The sequence below is a fragment of the Nylanderia fulva genome, unplaced genomic scaffold (genome assembly GCF_048542155.1).
Source record: "Nylanderia fulva isolate GAGA-0341 unplaced genomic scaffold, ASM4854215v1 Scaffold75, whole genome shotgun sequence".
Lineage (NCBI taxonomy): Eukaryota > Metazoa > Arthropoda > Insecta > Hymenoptera > Formicidae > Nylanderia > Nylanderia fulva.
In genome coordinates, this window is record NW_028190862.1 from 163,736 (window position 1) to 174,221 (window position 10,486).

Consider the following 10,486-nt stretch of genomic DNA (forward strand, 5'->3'; position numbering starts at 1 on the left):
GAAATTTGTAAAAAGAGATGGAAAGTACAATTCTGGAATTCAGTCATGCCAAATCTTTTTTTCGAGAGTAATGAAGAAAATGATAGCTTCGTGAATTTAGAAAATAAGTTGGATATCACTAGATTTCGTATTATATGCAAATTGCATATTTGTTATTTTTGTATATTCTACAAGAACATTAATAATGTAAATAAATTATAACTTTTTTAATTAATAAACATTAATTAGTTGAAACTATTATAATTTTCACAATATCAATGGTGGCGTAGAATGTGCAAAAAGTAACAAATATGCAATTTCCATATAATCCGAAGTTCAAATATCATTAATATAAAATCTGGAACAAAGAACTTTATTATGTTGAGACATAATAAAAATTCAATGAATTAAAATTATGTTGAGACATACCTAATAAAAATTCGATGAATTAAAATTATGTCGCGACATAATAAAAATTCGATGAATTAAAATTATTTCGAGACATAATAAAAATTCGACGAATTACAATTATCTCGAGACATAATCAAAATACGATGAATTAAAATTATGTCAACACATAATAAAAATTTGATGAATTAAAATTATGTCGAGACATAATAAAAATTCGATAAATTAAAATTATGTCGAGACAAAATAAAAATTCAACAGAAATGCATTGACAAAAAAGTAGAGAAACCTTTGAGGGAATATCTGGTTTTAAAATCACGTAGGAGCTGTTTACTAACACCTAATATTAAACGTTTTAGTTGTTCACAATCAAATAACGATAGTTTGCATTCTGAATCTGGCGATGCAGAAGCTTGCTTCTCGGGTAAAATACTTGTAGAACTTTATAATTTATATGATGATTAGATACCCAATTTTATGTATAATATTATATCGATCGAATGCTTTATTTTAGGATTATTTTTTAAAGATTAAATATTTCCCTTGTCTAATATTTTTATATTAATAGCATAAATGTGCAGGACGAAAATGTTATTGTTTTACTTTTGTTTATAAAGCTGTGTAAAGGAAAATTCTAATTGTAAATAAAAAAAAATTAATTTGGAATAGAGGAATTGTAGAAAATAAAAAATGATTATTAAGAATATATTATTTATTGCTTATATGAGTTAAACATTTGATCTTTCATTATTAGGCATATTGATAATTCATTATTAGACATATTAATTAGGCCTTACATTTTAATCATCGATTTTTTCTATTTACTAAAATTCCTCTATTCCAAATTAGTTTTTTTTTATTGACAATTAGAATTCTTCTTTACACAGCTTTATAAACAAAAAATAAACAAAAAGAAACAGAATATATATATTATTAATAATATATTATTTATTGCTTATATAGGCAATACATAATATATATAATAATATATATAATTTTTTTTGCACCGTTGTGGGCTATCGCGACAGGGAAGCGTTATTTTTATTTTAATTCGCCGAAATTTTATTATGTACATAATTTTAATTCTATATTTTCACTATGTACATAATTTTAATTCGCTGAATTTCCGTAATGTATATAATTTTAATTCACCGAATTTCTATTATGTACAAAATTTTAATTTATTTTTCTAATTTCTATTAAGTACATCATTTTAATTCACCGTATTTCTTTTATCTAAATAATTTTAATTTGCCCAATTTTTTTATTATGTATATAATTTTAATTTGTCGTATTTCTTTAATGTAAATAATTTTAATCCGCTGAATTTCTTTATGTACATAATTTTATTCTTGAATTTTCATTGTGTACTTAATTCTAATTCTTGAATGTCCATTATGTTTTAAATTTTGATTCGCCGAATTTTTACTATGTACAGTACATAAGTATTCTTGAATTTTTATTATGCGTTATAATTCAAAAATTTGTTTGGCGCGCGCGAAGCGCGCGTTTGTGTTATCTAGTTATTCTATATAAATCATATAAAAAATCAAAAATTACAGTTTTGTTATCGGCTTCTTTTGTCAGTTTCAGTTCATAACAATACTTATTTAATAAAATAGTTCTGCAGTTTGTGCATAAGATATAGCTCACGTAATCGGGATAACATGAAGAAATAATAGTAAACAATTAGAAGTGAGATTGCAAGTCTAATAAAAAGTTATATAATAATAAATTTTCACGCATATGTGTGTATATGTGTATACGTGCATATGTTAGATATGTGTGGTGCTGACCTATCAGAGTTCGGCCGTCACTTCAGCATCCCCTTAAGGGTCGACAGGCGACATGGTGGAGACGCCTATCGGCCGGCCGGGAATTACAGATTCGTTTATCCCAGATATTAGCCAAAATACTTAATGAATCTTATTAAATTTACTATATTCTTAATCAGTAGGATTGTCCGCAGGGAGGCAAAGATTGATTTTTTGGAAAAAAGATGAATATAAAATTCATAATATAACTTGGGGGAATACGCAGCTAGCAGCGGGTAAGGTTGGGTTAGCCACGAGATTGTATTTAATTTATTATAAATTTTTAAGAGCAATAATGCAAAATTCGACTCTTTATCTCCTTGCTTTATTATATAAAGAATATATTAAAAAATATTTCACGAAGCTACGTAACTTCTTTTTATGTAATATTTGGGATGAACAAATTTCACTAGATCTATACTCATGGGGAAATTTTCGTGGTAACATACTGACAGAGAGAGTATCATTCTATCTTTGTCTCTCTTGCATTTGATATGTGTAAAATCAGTATAAATACAAAAACCAATATATTACGCACACGAATGAGAAATATTTTACATCTGCTCATTATATATGAAAATATAAAAGTAATGCAAATTAAATTTTACATTTATTTATAATAGTATTGTGAGGTAGTAACACATGGAAATCTTATAAGATGAATGCTGTACATCGATTAGCGTAATATTATGATTACAAGTCGCAATAAATGATTTTGCTAATATATTATTTTGAATAAAAATTTTATAAAAACAAATAAAAATGAAATGAATAAATTTTATTCATTTTTTGTTTTTTGTATTATTTTTTCTATTATTTGAATAAAAGGCGTATCGTATGAAATAGATAAATAATAAAATTTGGTGCCTTGTGCACAGGTATTCAATTCTAACAAAAAAATTTAATTTCGTTGGGATAACGCACTGTCATCCGCGATTTGGCTCTTATTGCCTGTCTTTCACTTTAAATTTATATTTATATTACAGAGCCTTGTTAAACTCTTAATAATTTATATATATATATATATATATATATATATATATATATATATTGTATATATATATATATATATATATATTGAAATTAATATATATTTATATAAATTATCTATTTAATCTATTACACACGATACATCTTTTATTCAAATAATAGAAAAAATAATTAATAGAAGAAGAAAACAAAGAATGAAGAAAATTTATTAATTTCATTTTTTTTTGTTTTTATATTTTTTAAATTTTTATTCAAAATAATATATTAGCAAAATCATTTATTGACTTGTAATCATATTATGCTAATCGATGTACAGCATTCATCTTATATGATTTTCATGTATTAACTACCTCATAATACTATTATATATTAATGCAAAATTTAATTTCCATTACTTTTATATTTTTATATATAATGAGCAAATGTAAAATATTTCTTATCCGTGTGCGTAATATATATTAAAATATAATTGTTATATAAATAATTAAATAAAAATATATATATAATAAATAATTTATTATATTCATAAAAAAAATTTATGTATGTAGTCGGATTATAATTTAAAATATAGGAGAAGGCCGGATAAATGACGAGAGTCAGGACAGAATTCAGGTCACTAAGAATCAATAGGGAATTATTGTTAAAATATAATATGTTTATTGCGAGTCGAGATGCCTTCGTCGTCCAAGTCCGAAATTAAACGTATCTCTTCTTGTCGCCTCGATGTCAGTGATTTTTCTGCAGGATTGTGAGAGAGTGTCTGATCGTAAGAGAGTGTGTGATCGTAAGAGAGTGTGTCGATACCGAAAATCACCGATACTTATATCGCTCCTAATTTTTATCCCTTCCTGTCAGGCTTGGACCAATTGCTAAGCGACAACTCAACTGTGCTCTGGTTTGTCTTTCGAACGGTCGCGCTGTTGTTTTCTAAGCTAATCAAGTTTCTTATTGTCGCACACAGTAACATAAATATAAATAATCAAATACGAGGACGAAACGACAAGGCGCATTCGGCAATAACATGATAGCGCGACACGTATAATACATCTCGGAAATAATAATCGCACGCTTACAGTTCGGCCATTCTGACATTTTGGCCGTCTTGGTCAAACAATAAAATAAAACAAAATAAAATCCGCAAGTCTTGATTCCACCTTTAGGGAAGGATCGCGTTGCCCGACGAACAATTTAATCAATTCTGAATCATTATACAATGTATATACGGACGCATTTGATCGGGCGCCGATCCCACTTACACGGTGTCTCGCTTCTGCCATCATCGGAATTATCGCTTTATTAAATCTTTCCACCTGCCCGTTTGCCTTCGGCGTGCTCACAGCTATTGATACGTGCTCTATAGCACCGGATTCCAAGTATCTCTTAAATACGTCAGATGTAAAACAAGTTCCTCTGTCCGAAATTAAACGTTTCAGTTTACTATACGCGCGGAAATATTCACAGAGATACTTTATCGATTCCTCCGATGCTGTCGACTTACGCGGGTAGAGCCGGATAAATTTAGCAAACGCGTCAATGACAACAAACAGATGACGGTTAAACTTAAAGACAGAGTTTTTTCTAATTAAATCGTACAATGGTTTTGCCACCAATAAAAATCTCGGAATAAATCGACGAAAATAATTCACGAGTCCGACGAACCTATGTACGTCCCTGATGTTACGTGGTACAGGATAATTCAAAACAGACTCTATATTCTCGTCGCTCGGTCGTATCCCGTGTATGCTTACGCAATACCCTAAGTATTGAATCTCGGTCTGTGCGAAATAACATTTATCGGACCGAAACTGCAAATGATGCTTACCCACTATTTTAAAAACTTCAGATAAAATTTCAACGTGTTTGTCGGTGTCTCTCGTCGCAATCAACAAGTCGTCTGGTATCTCGCGTGAGATTTCCTTGTCCGCGACCGATAATCTCCGCGGGCGCATACTTATCGGTTGTTCATGTTTCGGTGCGATAACCATCTCGAAATCCGGCACGCATTTCTCCACTCGAAGATTAATCGAATAACAAGATTCATAGATCTCGCAGATCTTTTCGGTTGTATCTTTGTCAACAGCCGGATTAATTTTCAATTCCTCGCGCGAACGTGCAACACTGTCGTCACATTCAATATGCATCATTTGATAAATAACGCGCGCTTCTTCAGCATTTGCAATTTCGAGATCTCGTCCTAACGTCACACGCAGCGACGGACAATTCAAAAAATCCCTACCGAGTAAGACACTATATGCCATTGTATTATGAGGCACCGTATAAAATTTCATTTTTAAGCGCACGCCTTTTACCTCTAAATTGACGTGAACGATACCGTCAATATTCAATCGCAAGTCGTTAATTCCGCAAAATTGATCGATGCTCTGACCGGCGAGCAGACGTGAGTCGCCCCGAATCATTTCGCATTTAACTAAGCTAATCGGAGAGCCCGAATTTATCATTGCGTCTACCACGTAATTATCAAAACCGTTATTCTCGTTCTTAGTTATGATTTTTACGGTAATCATGTATGGTTTTAATAACGCGACAGGTTGCACGACGTTCGTCGACGCAGTTCGCGCAACGCTGTTCGGCGTTTCCGACGCCGCGGACCGATTTCGTTTCGGACACTCTCTAGCTAAATGATCCGGAGATTCGCACACATAGCACACTCGCTTCGCCTGTGGTCGCACGCACTGAGCCGCGGTATGTCCTGTTCCGCGACACCTGTAGCACCTCGTCGAGTCTCCCCGTGTCGATGTCTCCGCTCTTCCTTCGCTGATCGTCCTCGCTCCGTCCCTCCCCGGCCGAACGTCTGGTCTTCTAGGATTCACTCGAACCACCTTCTCGAACGCCTTCAATAACTCTCTTTCAGATCAAAAGTTCATCAGGCGCGCCTGGCTCTGCAGACGAGAATCGGTTACTCCTTCGATGATATAATCGAGGAGCTCGTCTTCTGCGATCGGTATGCGATTCGCGAGAATCACCTTTTCGTGATAATAATCACAAAACTGTTTGTCTCCTTTCCACACGCGAGCCTCGAATTCTCTCCTCAGCGACAATTTTCCCGGCCGTAGATCGAATTGACTCCATCTCTCGCAAAAGGACCTCCAGGCCCAGTGTCACATGCTCGGCCCTTGAGTAAAACCAAGACAACGCACGGCCCTTCAACCGAAAGCTAATTAACACCCTCGTTGAATTATCGTCCAGCTGATACGTGCGTCTCAATAACTCCAACTGCTGCTTCCACCTCCAGAAAGTGCTATCCGTTGCGTCAAATTCAGGCAGCAGCTCCTTAATTCCCCTCACACCGCCGAACGCAGAAATGACGCTGCCGTTCGTTATCGTCGGTGTCGAGGCTGCACTTCTCATCATTTCTATCTCTCGTTGAAGTAACTGCCGCTCTCTCTCCAAAATTTCTCGTTCTCGACGCAGTAGCAAAAGTTCTGCCTGCATCGCGTCGTCACATTCTCTCGGTTCCGGCGTCGACATGCTCACTCGGTCCACTGGTCTCGGTGTATCGTCCACGGTCTCCATTTCCATGGCGTCACCCGGTTCACTGAGCGAACGCGCAACTCCTGAAGCCGGGATGCCATCCGAACATATCGCTTGCCTCCATTGCTTGCTTAATTTTGCCCACACACCTGAATCGTTGGTGTTCAGCCGCTGGATGAGCTCGGCCTTTGATCCTCCTAACGTCAGTCCCCTCTCGCGAAGAGCCTCCTTCATCTCGGCAATGGTAAAATCACTTGGCTGCATCGACTCCGTCGTCGTCACTCAGATTCGCTCGACTACTTTATTCGGCACACCGCGATGTCCTCGACACTCGCGCAACCCGACGATCACCACGCGTTGAGTGTTTTATATATTATATATTATATATTATATATTATATATTATATATTTTTCTCGCCTATTTCTTTACAGGGGAAGTTAAAAGAGGAACAAGAGGAATTTCTGAGATCCCAACCATAAGATACAAATTCCTTAGTTTCCAAATTTTCTTTCTTAATTGTCGCAATAATATCGCGTTTGGCTCTATTGGCCGAGATAAAGGAAGTGTATATTATCTTGTAAATATACATATAAAAGGCAATAAGAGCTCATCAAGTTCTTTCATTAATATTTATTTGTGGAAAAAGATTTTTAACATAAAATATTAGACAGAAATAAATTCGAACGTTTTGGTTGCCTTTTTCAACCTTCTTCAGCGCATCATTTAAAATTAAAAATTAATAGAAATTAACAATCAATTATTCATAATTGTCAATATAATAAAACTATACAGAAACACAGTTATTCGCATAAAACTACGTCAAGCTATTTTTTTTAAAACGAAATCAACGCATTTTTAAAGCATTTTTATATGTATATTCTATTCCTCGAATCGTCATTCTATGTAATTGTCGCGAAACAGATCTCTCGCTAATTGTTTGGTTAGGAGGTCGGTTGCGAATTTGATAACAGCAATTGTTAATATGTCTATAAAATCATTGTATACAAAAAATTAACATTGAAAGATAAGTAAATTATAATAATAAAAATAGACTTACAATTAAATCGAGTAAGATATTATATTGTGACGTGAAATCTTACAAACAAGAATGACCAAAATTTAAAGGTCTCGTATTTCTGCATCCCATTCTTACCGACACTCACTGAACAATATAGAAACATCATTAAAGATATAAATGTTAAACTCTTTTTTTATAGTCTTAACAAATTGAATAAATATATTAAAGTACATAAAGATCCTATTCCTATGTGTTCAAATACCAATGTTATACATATATAAGATAGACTGTAAAGATTGTAATGCATCGTATGTTGGTCAGACTAGTAGAAAATTATCTACTAGATTATCAGAACATCAATCTAATATACATAGAAACGTAAAAATATCTGTAATCACTGACCATAGATTAAAACATAATCATGAATTTAGTTGGGACGATATAGAAATACTTGACAAATAATCACAATATAACAAAAGATTGATTTCAGAGATGATATTCATAAAAAGGCAAAATAACAGTCTTAATTTAAAAACAGATATTGATGGCTTGCCAGTAATTTATGACGATATAATACATAGACTACCTAAGATATGAAAGTTAAAAAACATAAACAACTAACTATTTTCTCCGTTGTGTGGTCGTCTCTCTGAGAGATAAAAATCATTTGTAATTGTAACCTCGAGCAATCAACATCTGAAAGCCTTCACGTCACAATATAATATCTTACTCGATTTAATTGTAAGTCTATTTTTATTAATTTACTTATCTTTCAATGTTAATTTTTTGTATACAATGATTTTATACATATTAACAATTGCTGTTATCGAGATTCACAACCAACTTCCTAACCGAACAATTAGCGAGAGATCTGTTTCGCGACAATTACATAGAATGACGATTCGAGGAATAGAATATACATATAAAAATGCTTTAAAAATGCGTTGATTTCGTTTTTTAAAAAAAATATAATAGCTTGACGTAGTTTTATGCGAATAACTGTGTTTCTGTATAGTTTTATTATATTGACAGTTTGAATAATTGATTGTTAATTTCTATTAATCTTTAATTTTAAATGATGCGCTGAAGAAGGTTGAAAAAGGCAACCGAAACGTTCGAATTTATTTCTGTCTAATATTTTATGTTATAAATCTTTTTCCACAAATAAATATTAATGAAAGAACTTAATTAGCTCTTATTGCCTTTTATATGTATATTAATTTTTAAAGAGCTGTTACAAATTATATTATCTGCTTGTAAAATATTCAGTTTTCGGTAATCATATCTTAATACTTTTTTGCACGGAATAATAAGATCAATCAATTGGGGTAAAAAACACATAGTTGCTTATAAAAAAAGTATGCAGCTGCATGTTGAATATTACATATTCTTTTTAAAACAATTATTTGTTTTTTTTATACCAATTGATTGATCTTATTATACTGTGCAGAAAAGTATTAAGGCATGATTATCGAAAATTTAATATTTTACAAGATATTTTACATTTTATGTCAATAAATTTTTAGCTGCAAACCTTTATAACTCAAAGAGTATTTTATAAAAAATATTTTGTAATGTTTTGGAAAGCTCTTGAGATAAGCTACAAGAATATACAATGAAAAATCGATGATTCGATTTAAGAAATTGAAGTTGACCTGCACGTAACCTTCAAATGACTTTTCAAAGTCTAATTAATGGCACCATCTTATGTCCCCCTCGTAACTATACAACTTTTGTCTGAAACATTTTTTCTGAAAATGCTTTGTTGAAGAATTATCAAGGTGCGTTTTTTAAAATGAGATACCTATAAATATTTATACAAATTACGGAATTGGCTAAATTTTTATAAACTATAACACATCAAATGTTTTTATTTTTGCTCAATGAGTTCATCGTTGGCAAGCACATTTGGCACTCTCCCTTTGATGTCTTCTATTTCTGTAAATCAAATATCATTAACATCTATCGCAAACGTTTTACCTTCTAAAATTCTTTCAAATTCTTCGATTTCGCTTTCTACTTTAATTCATATTGATACCGAAATCTCAATTCGGATCGATCAATTCGAGGATCTAGCAGATCTCTGGCCTAATATAATTTCACTAGATTTTCGAAATCAGATAATTTATCATGGTGTTCCTAATCAAATTATGGATTTTAACTTTCCGTTAGATTCAAATAATAGATGCTTCTCAACAACTTTATATACTCATACCATGGCTAACAGTGAAAAATTATCCAGAACTTGCATAATTTATTCAAAATTCAAAAATGCTTATTTTTTTTGTTGTTTATATAAACAAAATGAAAATAAATTCTCAAGTTCTTCTGGCTATTCTGATTGGTCAAATATATATCGCGTTATTAAAGAGCATGAGCAAACTAAGAAACATCTTGAAGCATTTAAGCCTTGGCAACTTTTCGCGAATTGAATGATTTTTCATCACACTATAAATTTTTATAACGAAAAGATTTTAAGTATAGAACAAACACATTGAAGAAATGTCTTTAAACGCATAATTTTCATTATAAGATATCTTGCTCAACAAAATTTAGCGAGGTAAATCTAATATCTTATATACTCCAAATAATGTAATTTCTTGCAACTTGTACCAATGATAGCTGAATTTGATTCAATCATGGCTAAACACTTAAGCCGCTTTGTGGAAAAAAAAAGTGGACATCATTATTTAAGTAATATTATATTATTCAAAATGAATTATTATCATCTATATCTAAATTAATTATCGATTCAATAATTTCCTCAATTAATTCAAGTAAATA

At 31.9% G+C, this 10,486-nt stretch overlaps 1 pseudogene; it reads right to left on the reverse strand.

Moving 5' to 3' along the window:
- Positions 1-5,142: 5,142 nt before the first annotated feature.
- Positions 5,143-6,947, reverse strand: LOC146720185 (uncharacterized; annotated as a pseudogene).
- Between the last annotated feature and the right edge of the window lie 3,539 nt (positions 6,948-10,486).